The sequence below is a fragment of the Ursus maritimus genome (genome assembly GCF_017311325.1).
Source record: "Ursus maritimus isolate PB19 chromosome X unlocalized genomic scaffold, ASM1731132v1 scaffold_X1, whole genome shotgun sequence".
NCBI classification, from domain to species: domain Eukaryota; kingdom Metazoa; phylum Chordata; class Mammalia; order Carnivora; family Ursidae; genus Ursus; species Ursus maritimus.
This window is the reverse complement of record NW_024423319.1, coordinates 91,940,369-91,955,736: the sequence shown is the minus strand read 5'-3', so window position 1 is coordinate 91,955,736 and position 15,368 is coordinate 91,940,369. Positions and strand designations below refer to the sequence as shown.

General features: G+C 43.0%; 1 protein-coding gene across 2 annotated transcripts in view; it reads right to left on the bottom strand.

Annotated features, from left to right (window-relative positions):
- Positions 1-15,368, bottom strand: part of SRPX (sushi repeat containing protein X-linked) — a 116,890-nt gene that overhangs the window by 90,654 nt on the left and 10,868 nt on the right. The gene's annotated exons all lie outside the window — the stretch shown is intronic.

Below are 15,368 nucleotides of genomic sequence, written 5' to 3'. Positions count from 1 at the left end.
GAGGGCACTAGTTAGGGGCGCCTGGGTGGCTCAGTATGTTTAGCATCTGACTCTTGATTTCGGCTCAGGTCATGATCTCAGGGTCATGAGATTGAGCCCCATGCAGGGCTCCGAGCTGGGTGTGGAGCCTGCTTATGATTCTCTTCCTGCCTCTCTCTCTTCCTCTCAAATAAATAAATAAATAAGGGACTAGTTAAATAAACTGTGACATAGCTACTAAAATTAATGATACAAATAATAAGTGAAATAATAATGGTATGCAAACTAAAGCATAGGGGTGCTAAGGTCTATATGTCTGATGTGGGGAAACCAGATTTCTAAACTTTAAAACACTAGATATATTGATAGATGGATAGAGACATGGATAGATACGCAATGAAGCATGTATAGTAAATATTAATTATAGAATCTAATCTAAACATTAATTATAGAATTTATACCACATGATTATTCACCATAAAAATGGTTTCAACTCTTCAGCGTGTTTGAAATGTTTGCCAACACTTTGTTGGCAAAAATATTAATTAGAATGGAGAGGGAACCACCACAAATTTCAAGTTTACAAAGGGCAGATTACCCAAACATAGATGGGTAAATGACACTGCTTTCATTGTGTGAATATATGTATAGAAAAGAGCCTAGAAAGATAAACACCAGTAGTAGAAGTGGTTATTATCTCTGGGTGGTAGATTACAGGTGCTTTGATTTTTATATTTTATGGTTTTCAGTCTTTTTTGGATTTTTTTCAATGGCCTGCTGTGACTTTCACTATTATTCGTTATTTCCAAAAAAGTAAATAGAGAAAAGAACTTAAGTGTTGTGTCTCAAGGGTGGAAAGCAGGAAGGGGGTGAGTTTGGGAGGTTTCAGGACCCGGCCCTAAATGCAGTCTTGCCCTCTCAGGAGTCTGGAAGCTTCCACCGTGGCCTGCTACGTGGAAGTTATGTGGAAGAGTCGCTGAATTAGTGACCAGGAAGGGCAATGTCTTGTCCATCCTATTATGATACAAAGTGCCCAGATTCCATATATTTTAATCTAAAGGAGTTTTAAGGTGACAAAAGGAAAAAGATTAATTTTGCACAACTTGAGAAGCTGAGGAAACATTAACAGATTAACTGATGAAAAGGAGATTCTCTCAACTCCTGCTGTGCTTTGGGCACTGCTGTGGAGATGAACCCTGTGGAGATGAACCGCCATCTGACTAGAAAAAAGCACAGGTTAGGAAGAGGGCTTGAAACAGGAGTAGGGAGCCCCCAGCAGGAGGGCAGACTGTGGACTGATTCCTCCTCATCACAGAACAATGAAAGAGAAGCAGAGAAGCAAGAAGACTAAGGACGGGCAATTTTCAAACCGGTCAAAATATGGGGTGTGGAAAAAGACAGACATGAAATGCTTTAATTCTATCCTCTGTTGTGTTTGAGAACATCTTATTAAACAGAAAAACCAGGAGATTGTTTTTAAACAGGCATAATTTGGAATCAGCACTGGTTTACAAAGAACAAATCAGGCCAAATTAACCTCATTTCCTTGGTTTATTCGAAAGAATGCCCCTCTAATCCAGCACATCGCATGCACAGAAAGGCCCACACACCCTCATTTGATAGCCCTGTGACTGGATGGCAACATCTTCAGCTGATATAAATATCCTTTTAAAAATGCTGATTTATATACTGTGTTTGCAAAAGCAGTGACTTTTCAACTTTTTTTTTTAACCACAACCCACAGTAAGAAATAAATTGTATCTTGTGACCTAGTAAACACATACATTTATATGACTTCACAGAACAATACTTAAGGTGTGATGCCTTCTCATATTTTCTATTCTATTCCATTTTAGTTTCGAGAAAGTGTTGGTCCTGACCCACTAACCGGAATTCGTAACCCACTAACGGAAGACATCTTTCTGGAGACACGCTGTAGCGCTTTGTGTAGTTCTAGGAGTGGAAGAAGAATTAAGAATAATTTTCAGAAGACACAAAGCTGGAGGGGACAGGTTCTTGGTTTTGTTCCTCCCAAAGCAGACCCTGAGACAAGGACCTGGGTGCAGGTAAGTCACTTGGGAGGTGACTGCAGGTGAGAAAGTAGCGGAAGTAAGAAAGAAAAACAGAGAGAAGTCCACAAAGGTGTGCTAATCAGCAGGCTGCTTCTGGGGACAACCAGACTCATGCCAACTGAGGAAGCTATGGGGACCGAATTTGGAATCTAGGGTATTTATTCACTGACTCCTGCCCCTCCATGGCTGAGGGCGGGGCCTCAGGGGTGTTCTATCTTCTACTCTTCCAGAACTTTCTGCTGAGCAAGCTCCCACAGCACTGTTGAAAGCCTGCAGGCAAAGCCTCTGAGACACAGGAACATGTGAGGCGAGAAGCTGTCAGCTTCAGTGGGAACGGTCTACCTGGGCTGCAAGAGAAAACAGAGGTGGGCTGAGGGGAGATGGGGCAGGACATCAGCAGCAGTGGCTATGACAGACAAAAACAACAGATGAAGAAATCATCAGAGGCAGTAGCTATAAGGAGAAACTGAATAGAGACTATGAACCTGAAGTCTTGTACTTCTCTTCCCACGCTAAGCTGTACAAACCCAGTGTGGGAGGGTCTACCCTGGCAGACTGGGTCTAGTTGTCCACACTGTGAACTAGCCGGTGAAGCACGTCCTATAAAGGAGAAAGCAACAGTGACCAGCAAGCGGGCAGAGGCCACACTCTAGAAGACTAGTTTACTCTAGACTGAACCAAGCCCACCAGGAGTACCAGGCCATTTAGGCCAATTCTTGGGGACACACTTGAGAATGACACAGACATGCTGGAAGATGCTAGAAAGAAAACCCAAAAAGTGGCCAATGGGCGCTAGCTTTAATAACAAGTAAATAAGGAAACAAATAAATACAAAGTCTGTTGAATGGTGAGGAAACTTTTGATTTACAATCTAAAGAAAACTAGACTTCAGGTAAACAGAATCTCTGTGTTCCGATTTCTCGTGGATGAAACCATAGGAAGAGAGATGTGGTCTGTATAATCCCCAAAGTGAAAAACTGGGACCATGTCTGGAAGTTACCCAGAGGCTGATTTCAGCTCAATTTGGGAAAAATTTTTCTAAGGCTTTGAGACCATCTTGAGATACCATCAAAGCTCACTGAGCCTGGAAGTGTTCCTGCAAGGCTGGGGGAAGGCTGGCAGGGGAAGTGAGCCGGGGAACCCTGCACTGGGGACAAGGGTAGAGCCCTAAGACCCTTTCCAAGGTTCAGCTTCTGCAGTTCTGTAAAATTATAATACCAAATCACATCTTGCACATAGACCCCAGGTTGATTTGTATGTCGCTGCAAAGCAAACTGGGTAGAGAGGGATGGGCAGAACGGTGGAGGAAAGGACAAAAGACAACTCCAAACATAAGAGAGGGAAATAATAAAAAGGCAGAGTGATGAACACCTCCGAAAGATCACTTCGTCAGCCCCAGGGAGGGGGGCAGGATCTCTGGCTTTCAATCCACTGTTGGTTACAAACTTGGGTTCCTGCCCCTTCCCCTGCTATAGAAGGAAGGGCTGGGGGGGTGGTAGGGCAGAGAGAAAAAGAGAGAGAAGCCTCAAAGAAGAATCATAACCTCTGTCTCAGATTCAACGCAAAAAGAGAAAAGAGGTTTCAGTGCCGTCATTTAGAAAAGAAACCCCAAACTCCCTCACACACACTGTTGGAGCGTTGGAGCACAGATGTGCAGCGCAACTGTAAATCCAGATGTGCCCTGGCTTGTTCGAAAGCGCGCACAGCAAATATTAAACAAGCGAGTGCCCCGGGGTGGGGGCCAAGTTCACGGCATGATTATCACTGTAATTTTCGGCAGCGGCAAATGCCTGCTTTTAAGCAGAATTCCGTAGCACTAATGGTACAAAGATTAGGCGGGCGCCAGGAAGCCAGCGTACCCCGGAGAGCAGAATCAGAGGCCTTGAAGAGGAAAATGAATTTTTAAAATGGATGAGAGAGATGACTTGCTGCATCATAAAGGGCATTACTAGAAACATTAAGTTCTGAGGACCAAGCAAAAAATCAGGGGCCACGCCAGATGCCACTTATCTCCTGCTCCGCACTTTTCCCAGTCCACCGCGAGTCATCTCTCTTCCATATACTTTTTACCAATGTTTTCTTTCCAGAAACGTGCATAGGCCAATGAGTTGTCATGAACTGGACAGACTCACGTAAAAGCACTCAGCTCGAGAAATGAATTGCCCTGGGAATCACACGTCTATACTGACTTCTAACCTCATCGCAAGTTGATTTGCTTGCACATACTCGAAAGGTGCGGAAAGGAAGGTGTAAGCAGATGAACAATTCAGCGTGGTTTCTTCAGAGGTGAGGTTTTGTGAACAGCACGGCGCCTTCCTAGAAGCCTGGGAGTGAAACAACGGAGTGGGATGCTAGGAAGCTCCGGCCAGTGACGCCGCCAGCTGGCTGTGCGATCGTGGCCGGCCTCAGTATCTCTGAGCCTGGGAGTCTTCCCGTTTAAATGTGGAGTTGGTGTATTCTTTTGAAGATCGTTAAATTAAACACAAGCATCACAGCAGAGGGAAAGGCTGATTTCAAGAGTGTGAGCAGAAGGGCACAGATGAGGAGGAAGCTGAGCTTGATCAACGATGGAGAGGCTGGAGAGAGCGAGAGCAGGTCTCAGAGATCCGGGCTGGGCGCTCCATTTTAGAGCCCATCCTGATTTATATGCCCAAAGTGTTTTTATGAGCTAATGATGAATTACACGTCAACAGTGTTGTTTCACAAGAGAAGACTTCAAAAGAGCCTAGTCAACGGGGGGATTTGGCTTTTGTTGATATTTTGAGCAGAACTTGGACGTTAACGCCAATGTTGTTTTCTGAGCCTCAGTTCTCACTGGAATTCAGCTGCGGTCAAGTTCAGATGTCTGCTCAAAATCAGGAAGCGTGGTTGCTTTCTCTGTGATTGGAAATAGCTTGCATGGAGTAGGGAGCGGAGCCAACCCTGTGAGCCAGGGCCACCTAGAGCATGACCTGCACAGCTCCCAGGTCTGTGGCAGAAAGTAGTCTGTGGACAGTAGAAGCCACACACTTCCTCACAGTTCACTCTTTGCTAAATAAATGGATATAATTTCACTTATGTTTGAAAGCTGTTTAGTTTGATACCAATACAGGCATCAACATTAAAGTAAGAAATCGAAAAGTTTACCAAAAGCCTCATTTGTGTGAAAGATCATGTTTTACCGGCTCTCTGTTAATTTCACAATTGCCACTGTTCGGGCTGAAGATAGGACTGGTCATTTGCTACTAAGGTGAGCTATCTAATAAAGCAAAATAAGGATATATAGCGTTTGATGCATAACTGTTCTGCATGGTTAGGTTCCTTTAATCATTAACATGTATTTATTGGCATTAAGTCATGAAAAAAAGACTTTAGATGGAACTGGGTTCACTCAAAGGAACACAAATAAATTATACCTGTGTCACAGATAGAGATATTCTCCTTTTGAACTTCCAGGGTGACCCCATGAGATCAGTATTCCCCAGTTTTTAAATTGTGATTGTTTTCTAATCTTATCCTAGTAGAGTTATCTTCGGTAAGCAGAAAATGTTTTCCAATGCAAAGCATTCCCATCATTTCTCAAAACTGTAATATTTATAAAATATCATGCAAATGCAAAAAGCATGTTTACATTGGAATGAAGTCAAGTCAGAAATTATTTGTCAAGGTCTAAGAGTATACTTGGTACCACAGTCAAGAAAATGTAGGAAAGAGAGAAAAGAAGAAACAAAAGAGAGAAAGAGAGACAGGAGGAAGGAAATCACCTATTTGGCCACCATGAAAAAGATCATGTAACATTAGAAAAACAGCTCACAAGATTCCAGGTCTGGGTAAGATGGGGTTAAGTACACTCCACCTTGACTTTCCTACAGAATGCAACTAAAAAACCCAAACACAGTGCACTGAACAGCTATTTGAGGACTTTGAAATATAAACATTAGCAGGCAGACTGGAGAAGAAGACAGAATCTGAAGCACCACTGAATCGGTGGTGACGTTCCCCTGGGCTGAACTCAGGTCAGCCCAAACACAGAAGCGGACACTGTATGCAGAGAGAGTTCCAGAAGAAGCTCTCTAGCTCTGGCTCAAAGAGGGGGAAAGGAGACTCCTGATGTTCACAGAGAGGGGAAAATCTTCCAGTTTTCTTTTGCTGGTTTTCTTTGTTCTCTTGTGTCCTGGGCCCCAGGTAACCTTGTGGTGGCGATGGGCAGGAGTGTTAGCAGGCAGCAGGGCTCTGCAGGCACCTAAAACTCCGAGTCTTCCCCTTGCTTGGTAAACTTTTTTTCAATCCTTTTCCCCTGTTGTTCAGGGACTTACAGACAAAACCAAAAGGTCCAACACTGAAGGCAACAGACTTCAAAAAGGAGAAGAGAAAGAGCGCAGTAGGAGGCAGTTAAAGTGGTACTTAGAGGGAAAGTTACAGCATCAGATGCTTCTGTTAGAGAAGAGGAAACAGGGCACCTGGGTGGCTCAGTTGGTTGAGCGTCTGACTCTTGGTTTCAGCTCAGGTCATGATCTCGGGGATGTGGGATTAAGCCCCTCATCAGGCTCCATGCTCAGTGGGAAGTCTGCTTGAGATTCTCTCTCTCCCTCTCCCTTTGCCCCTCCCCCCACTCTCTCTCCCCCTCTGTCTCTCTCAAATAAATAAATAAGTCTTACAAAAAGATGCCTTTAAAAAAAAGAGAAGAGGAAAGGTCTCGAAACAATAACCTAAGCTTCTACCTTGATGAATTTGATAAAAAGAAGAAAATAAAACCAAAGCAAGAAGGAAATAATAAACATAAAAGCAGAAATCAATGAAACAACACAATAGAGAACATAATAGAAAAAAAATCAAAAAAGCTGGTACTTTGAAAATGTTCATATAATTGATACAACTCTAGCAAGATTGAGAAAGAAAAATGGAGAGCAGAAACTTCTATTAAGCAAGTATGCATACAACTGCTTAGTGAGGCAGATGTGGGACAGATGTTGCTAACCAAAGGTTTGGGGTTTGGGGTTTTTTTTTTCTTTCGAGCAGGGGATATCACTTCAGACACTACATACAACTCAACATATAACTTCGGCAACTTGGATGAAGTAGACTAATTCCTCAAAGCGCAAACTACCAAAACTCAACCAGGATGAAATCAATAATCCGAATAATCCCATAAATACTGAAGACATTAAATTTGTAGTTAAAATCTCCAGGCCCAGATGATTTCACTAGTGAATTCTACCAAATATTTAAAGAAGATATAACATCAAATTGTACAGAATCTCTTCCAGAAAGAAGTGGAGAGAACATGTCCCAATTCATTTTATGAGGCCAGCCTAACTCTGATGCCACAACCAAAGAAATTACAGGAAAATAAAAATACAGGACAATATCTGTCATGAACATAGATGCAAAAGTCCCCAGTGAAATATTACTAGATAAAAGCCAGAAATACATTTAAAAATACCAACATCAAGTGGTATATCTCCTGGGAATATAAGGCTGGCTTAATATTTTTTTTAAAAAAATCAATCAATAAAACAATCAATGTAATCTACCACATTAACAAACTAAAAAAGTTCACATGATCATATCATATGATACAAAAAAAAGCATTTGATAAAATTTAACATCCATTCATGACCAAAATTCATTTAACTAGGAAGAGACAGGAACTTTCTCAACCTGATGAAGAGGATGTATAAAAAGCTTACAATTAACATTATGGTCCATGGTGAAAAATGGAGTGTTTTCCCCCAATGATTGGGAATAATGTGAAGACACCCACCCTCACCAGTCTTAGTCGACATTATGCTGGTAGTCCTAGACAATGCAAGAAAAGAAAAGAAAAGAAAAGAAAAGAAAAGAAAAGAAAAGAAAAGAAAAGAAAAGAAAAAAGAAAGGCAAAGGAAAGGAAAGGAGGAAAGAAGGAAAGAAGAAAGGGAAGGAGGGAAGGAAGGAAGGAAGGAAGGAAGGAAGGAAGGAAGGAAGGAAGGAAGAAAGAAAGAAAGAAAGAAAGAAAGCAAGCAAGCAAGCAAGCAGGCATGAAGGTTGGAAAGGAAGACGTACACTTGTCCCTCTTCACAAATGGCATTATTATCTATGTAGAAAGTCCTAAATAATCAATGAAATATCTCCTGAGGTTAGCAAGGTGTCAAGATACATAGTCAAAACAGGAAACTTGATTTCACTTGTATGTGGAATTTAAGAAACAAAACAAACAAGAAAAAAGAGACAAAAAACACTCTTAACTACAGAGAAGAAACTGGTGGTTATCAGAGGAGAGGTGGGGGGGCAGATGAAATAGGTGAAGGGGATCAAGAGCATATTTGTGATGAGCACTGAGTAACGTATGAAATTGTTGGATCATATTGCACATCTGAAACTAATATAACACTGTATTTTAATTATACTGCAACTAAAAAAAAACCACACACACACAAAAATCACTTGTATTTCTATCTGCTAGCAAAGAATAGTTAGAAAGTGATTTTTAAAAAAATACCATTTCCAATTGCTCCAGGAAATGAAATATTTAAGTACAGATCTAACAACAAACATGTACCCTATCTGTATCCTGAAAACTCCAAAATGGTGATGAAAGAAATAAAAAATGCCCTACATAAATGGGGAGATATACTGTCTTTGTGGATTAGAAGATTCAAAATAGGAAAGATATCAATTCTCCCCACACTGATCGGTAAATTTAACATCACTCTAATCAGAATCCCAGCAGGCTTTCTTGGTAGGTATAGAGAAGATGATTCTAAAATTTATATGGAGTTTATAGCCTGAACAGTTTTAGAAAAGAATACAGTTGGAGGAAGCACACTACCCAATTTTAAGATTGTTTACAAAGCTACAGTAATCAAAATAATGTGGCACTGGCAAAAGGCAAGACGTACAGATCAATGGATCAAAACAAAGAACACAGAAACAGACCAGCAAAAAGCAAACCTGCCAATTAAGTTTTGAAAAGGTGCAAAGGCAGTTCAGTGGAGTTTATTGCATCAAGCATACCTCGATAAAGCTGTTAAAAAAGACAGTCTCTTCAATAAATGGTGCTGGGAAATTTGGACAGCTACATGCAAAAGAATGAAACTTGACCACTCTCTCACACCATACACAAAAATAAACTCCAAATGGATGAAAGACCTCGATGTGAGACAGGAATCCATCAAAATCCTAGAGGAGAACATAGGCTGCAACCTCTACGACATCGGCCAAAGCAACCTTTTTCATGACACATCTCCAAAGGCAAGAGAAACAAAAGAAAAAATGAACTTGTGGGACTTCATCAAGATCAAAAGCTTCTGCACAGCCAAGGAAACAGTCAAAAAAACTAAGAGGCAGCCCACGGAATGGGAGAAGATATTTGCAAATGACACTACAGATAAAAAGATTAGTATCCAAGATTTACAAAGAACTTCTCAAACTCAATACACGGGAAACAAATAATCAAATCAAAAAATGGGCAGAAGATATGAACAGACACTTTTCTAATGAAGACATACAAATGGCTAACAGACACATGAAAAAATGTTCAACATCATTAGCCATCAAGGAAATTCAAATCAAAACCACATTGAGATACCACCTTATGCCAGTTAGAATGGCAAAAATTGACAAGGCAGGAAACAACAAATGTTGGAGAGGATGTGGAGAAAGGGGATCCCTGTCACACTGTTGGTGGGAATGCAAGTTGGTACAGCCACTGTGGAAAACAGTGTGGAGGTCCCTTAAAAAGTTAAAAATTGAGCTACCCTATGATCCAGCCATTGCACTACTGGGTATTTACCCCAAAGATACAGACGTAGTGAAGAGAAGGGCCATATGCACCCCAATGTTCATAGCAGCATTGTCCACAATAGCTAAATTGTGGAAGGAGCCGAGATGCCCCCCAACAGATGACTGGATTAAGAAGTTGTGATCCCTATATACAATGGAATATTACTCAGCCATCAAAAAGAACGATTTCTCAACATTAGCTGCAACATGGACGGCACTGGAGGAGATAATGCTAAGTGAAATAAGACAAGCAGAGGAAGACAATTATCATATGGCTTCACTCATTTATGGAACATAAGAAGTAGGAAGATCAGTAGGAGAAGAAAGGGATAAAGAAAGGGGGGATAAACAGAAGGGGGAATGAACCATGAGAGACTATGGACTCTGGGAAACAAACTGAGGGCTTCAGAAGGGAGGGGAGTGGGGGAATGGGATAGACCGGTGATGGGTATTAAGGAGGGCACGTATTGCATGGTGCACTGGGTGTTATATGCAACTAATAAATCATGGAACTTTACATCGAAACCCAGGGATGTACTATATGGTGACTAACATAATAAAAAAATATTATAAAACAACAACAACAACAACCACCCTGTGTGTTCCTCTCACAGGATTTTTTTAATTTCAGGCATTCCAAGAATTTTAAATGCATGAAGAGGGGCCTTTGGGATTCACAGAAACGGAAAATCATTTGGGTGACTGCAGCTGCTCATCCAAGTTTCTTCTTCCAAATTTAGACACTAGATGAAAAACGCTCTGTGATTTACTCGTCACATAATCAGTGTCCTTACTAAGCATGCAGCATTGAATTTAACATTAGGTCCTAGAGAAAACAATAATACATGAGAATATAAAATAATACATCTTAAGCTTTACCATTCATTACAAATGAACTCAAAGGAAAAAAAAATCAAGGCCAAAGTAAATCTCTTCGGTATTGATAGAACCGAGAAAACACTGAAAGCCCTTTGTTATAGAGCATACATGATGCAAGTTCCTTGAAATGAAAGGACATTAGGACACTTGAGGGCAGAAGAAGTAGACAGTGGGAGATTTTTTTAGGGAACCCTAAAAACCAGACTGGCTTGGAAAAGCATGGTGGGAGGCACCCACGTCCACTTGAGCTTACAGTAAATGATCAGCCTCAAATTGCTAGTGGCCAGTGGTTACCTAGCAGTTGTAGCCAGCAATTTGTGGGTGTCTGTCACATAACGTCCAATGACGGAGAGAGAGAAATGGCTAGTCAGCCCTCTCCAAGGAACAAAAATGTGTGCAAGCTGTTTTGGGGGGAGTTATAACCATACCTTATATATGCACAGTACATTACAAATCACTTCCCTAGGGGCAGGTGGCATTGTTCGCATTTGGCAGATGAAAGCAGAAGTTCAGTTAGCCAAGTTCATCCTGCTCGTAGGTGGGTGATGATGTTGAGCATCTTTTCATATACCTTCTCTTGTGAAGTGTCATATTTTGCGTACTCATAGGGCGCCTGGGTGGTGCAGTCAGTTAAGCATCTGACTCTTGGTTTCGGCTCAGGTCCTGGTCTCAGGCTCGCAGGCTCAAGCCCCACATCGGGCTCTGTGCTCACTGTGGAGCCTGCTTGAGATTCTCCCTCCCTCTCCTTCTCCCTCTGCTCCTCCTGCTCGTGCTCTCTCTCTCTCTAATAAATAAATAAATCTTTAAAAAATATGTTTTGCATACTCTTTAAACTGGATTACTTATTTTCTTACTATTTGGGTTTAAAGAACTCTTCATATATTTTGGATAAAAGTGATTTATCAGGACTATATGGCATTTGTAAATACTTTTCCCAGTCTGTGGTTTATGTCTTCATTCTCCTCTTAAAGACTTTTTTTAAAGATTTTATACGCAAATAATGAATCGTTGAACACTACATCAAAAACTAATGATGTACTATATGTTGGCTAATTGAACATAATAAAAAATAAAATAAAATACGCTAGTTAAGATTATATGTATTTATTTGACAGAGAGAGAGAGAGCACAAGCAGGAGGAGCGGCAGGCAGAGGTTCGAGAAGCAGGCTCCCTGCTGAGCAGGGACCACCCCCCCAATGCGAGACTCGATCCTAGGACCCTGGGATCACAACCTGAGCCGAAGGCAGACACTTAACCAACTGAGCCACCCAGGTGCTCCTCTCTTCATTCTCTTAACTGTGTCTTTTGAAAAAAAAGAAATTTTAAATTTGGATGAAGTACTTTTTTTCTTAATCTTTTATAGATCTTGCTTTTGGTATCATATCTAAGAAAACCAGACCTAACTCAAGCTCACAGCGATTTTTCTCCCATATTATCACCAACAAGTTTTATAGTTACAGGTTTTATAATTATGTCTATGATCTGTTTTGAGTTACCTTTTCTTTAAGTCTTTGCCATTGATGAAAATGAGAGAAGTCTGGGGGAGCAAAGGATGGAGTGGCGAGTGAGCCTGGGATATTCCCAGGACACAGCTTTATTCACTTCTCTGTCCTTGCAGTGAATCGGGGCACGCCGCATTCTGTAGCTGAATGGGCTAACATAACACACGGAGAGCTCCCCTGGGATCCCGCATTTCATCAGAAGGCACCCGGCCAACACCCTGGGAAGTTAAACTCACATCTCCAATATGCTCTTTCAAACCAAACCTACCGATCCCCCCCACTATACACATGATGATACGCCCCCCCTTCCCATTTCAAGAACTGGCATCTACCCACTCTCGCCACTACCTCGGCCTGCTTTGTGAGTTGCTTTAACGAGTAGAATGTGACAAGAGTGAGGCTGTGACAGTTCTGTGCCGAGGCCTTAAGAGTCCCGGCAGCTCTGGCTTTCATCCCTCGAGAAGCTATGTGCATGGAAAGAAATCCATTTACTCTGCTGGAGAGGAAGGCAACACGGAGAGACAGAGAAGATGTAGAGAACAGGAGACTGCAAAAAGGTAGAAAAGGAGGCCCGGCCATCTCGGCCATTCCAGTCATCTCAGAGGAAGTGCCAGACATGTGAATGGAGCCATCTTGGGTCCTCCAGCCCCAAATGAGCTTCCCCAGCCAACAGCATGTGGAGCAGAAAGAAGCCACCCCAACTAAGCCCTGCCAAATTGCAGAATCATAAGCAAATAAGTGGTGGTGCTTGTTTTAAGCCACTTGAGTTCAGGATGGTTTCTTACAGAGCAATGGATGACTGAAACACTCCCCAAGCTTCCTCATGAAAGTCTGCCTTATGGTTCACTTACTGACCTAGACAGTTCTGTTTGGCAGGCGTGAATTCAGCAGTAGAGAGAACTTTGAATCAGAACCTAAAATCTTGGGTTAAGTTCCAGCTTCGACATTGTTTGTGTGAGTCTCCCCAAAAGCAGACTCTAAGATAAGGTGCGGGTAGCTCATCTGGGAGGAGATCCCAGGAAGCACCATGACAGGGCCGGGGAAGAGAGCCGGGGAAGGGGGAGAAGGGAGGGAAGGCAGTAAGGGCACCGCTGGCTGGGCCATGCTGTGGGCAACTAGGGCTCCATCCTACCAGGGACACTTCCTCCCTCTCTTGCACCCAAACACCAGCCTATATAACTTCCTTCCCCATTCAGGCTACTCTTAACTATCCGTTCTAACTTTATTTCCTCCAGAAAAAAAAAATACAAGTGCTAAGGCAGGGGGCTGGCGAAAGAGCGATCCCCGCCACATAGGAGCTCAGAGACAGCCTTGCTTCTACAGCTACCTCTCCTGAGAGAATATTCCCTCCTGTTTTCAAACTCTTCCACACAAAACCCCAAAGGGAAGACGTTCGGCAGAGTGGATGGCGCGCCCACAGTCCCCAGGCACTCCGCCTTTCGTTAGCAAAGACAATGAAGATGGCATGTGGTTTGGGAAATTTTCAGGGTGGTCATATTTTACACAGCTAATAAAAAGCAGCCCGAAAGGATAACTTTATAAAGGAAGGCATGACTCTCGTTCGAGGGAAAAAGAATGTATTTTTGTCAGTTTATTCTCCTTCTAGTGTTTCATATCATAAAGAGCCAAAGGGTGGCCTTGCCCCCCACCTAAAGCTGGAAGAGAGGAGAAACAGGGAAAAGACGGGCGCCTGATTCTGAGGTCGGCCCGAAGCAGGGGCCCTCAACAAATGGCAACTCCTGTTCCCACCAAGGGGCCTCCCTGAGGCCCTGGAGGCTGACCGCGCACATTCGACGCCGACACACAATTAAGAGGTCTGGCCTTTAAAGTGAAACCAGACAGCGGCACAAAAGCAATGGCAGATGGTCCCCCAAAGGCTCAGTGGGCCTCCTCGGGGGTCAACTGAAACACACGCAAAATGCAAGAAGCGGGGCAGGTGGTGGCAAGGCCGTCAGCAGAAGGCCGTCAGCAGGAGGCCGCAGGCTGAGGCACTGGCCGAGCTCACATGGCGTCAGAGCCGCATGGCACGCTCAGCAGACTTGGGCCGGAGGAGCGCTCGCCCTGGCGCCGCATTCACCGTCGGGGGCCATCAAACTGCCTCTGTTGCCTGGCAGCGAGGTGATTCTGCTTCTTTACAGTTCTGTGCAGAAGGTAAAAGCAAGTCAAGGAGCCACCCCTCCACGTCAGCTCTCGCGCTCTTGAGGCCTCACCTCCATATAAACGAAGAGCAAAAGTCTGGACAAGAGAACTTAGCGGCCCCTCTCCCCTCCCCTTCTAGCCTCAGTGTCACTAGCATTTTCAAACTCAGACACAACACAGCATTTACAAACGCTCTGATAAGCAAAAAATGAAAAGCGTCCATCCACAGGCCCGCAGCTGTGACACCACTGGCCCTGACAGCGAAAGGCAAAGGAGAAAGCTCTGGAAGGTGAGGCGGTAGGCTGAGTGCTGAGAAGGAATAGCCAGCTGTCCTGTGCTGAGAGACGCAGGCTGGGTAGAGGCCATGCCCTCAGATTTGAAGGCTTCCCAGGGCGTTCCCGTGGAGAGAAGGGTCACTCGTTGTGCACAAGGGCACCAGCAAAAGCCAACTGGACTTGACTGGTCTGGAAAGACGGGGTAGGATTTGCATGAGGAAATTCTTCAGAAGGGGAAAAAAGAGCATCCTAGAAGGGACAGTGTGCAGAGAGGAGAGAAATAGATCTCAAGGGCTGTTCCCGGCTTTCTTCACATTTTAATACACAAAAACACATTTTAAAGAACACATGTTCGCACCAGCCAAAACTTGGTGGCTTCCAACTGGAAGAAACTTCTATTAAGCAAGTATGCATACAACTGCTTAGTGAGGCAGATGTGGGACAGATGTTGCTACCCAAAGGTTTGGTTTTTTTTTCTTTTTTCTCCCCCTTGAGCTTGCAGTGGGCACTGCCACCAACTTCAAGAAATTCAATGTCATGTTCTCAAACATCCTGTCCAGGAACTAAAAACACAGTTCCCTTTAAAAACAAATGTGAATTGTTGAATCATTATGTTGTACACATGTAACTAACATAACACTGTATGTTAATTGTACTTCAATAAAAAAAATAAAAAACACAAAAACAAATGTGAAACACTAATGAGATGTGCTGAGAAAACAATTTGGAAATGACCACACCAATGGCTCTGACACTTGGCACAAGCATCGGGATCACC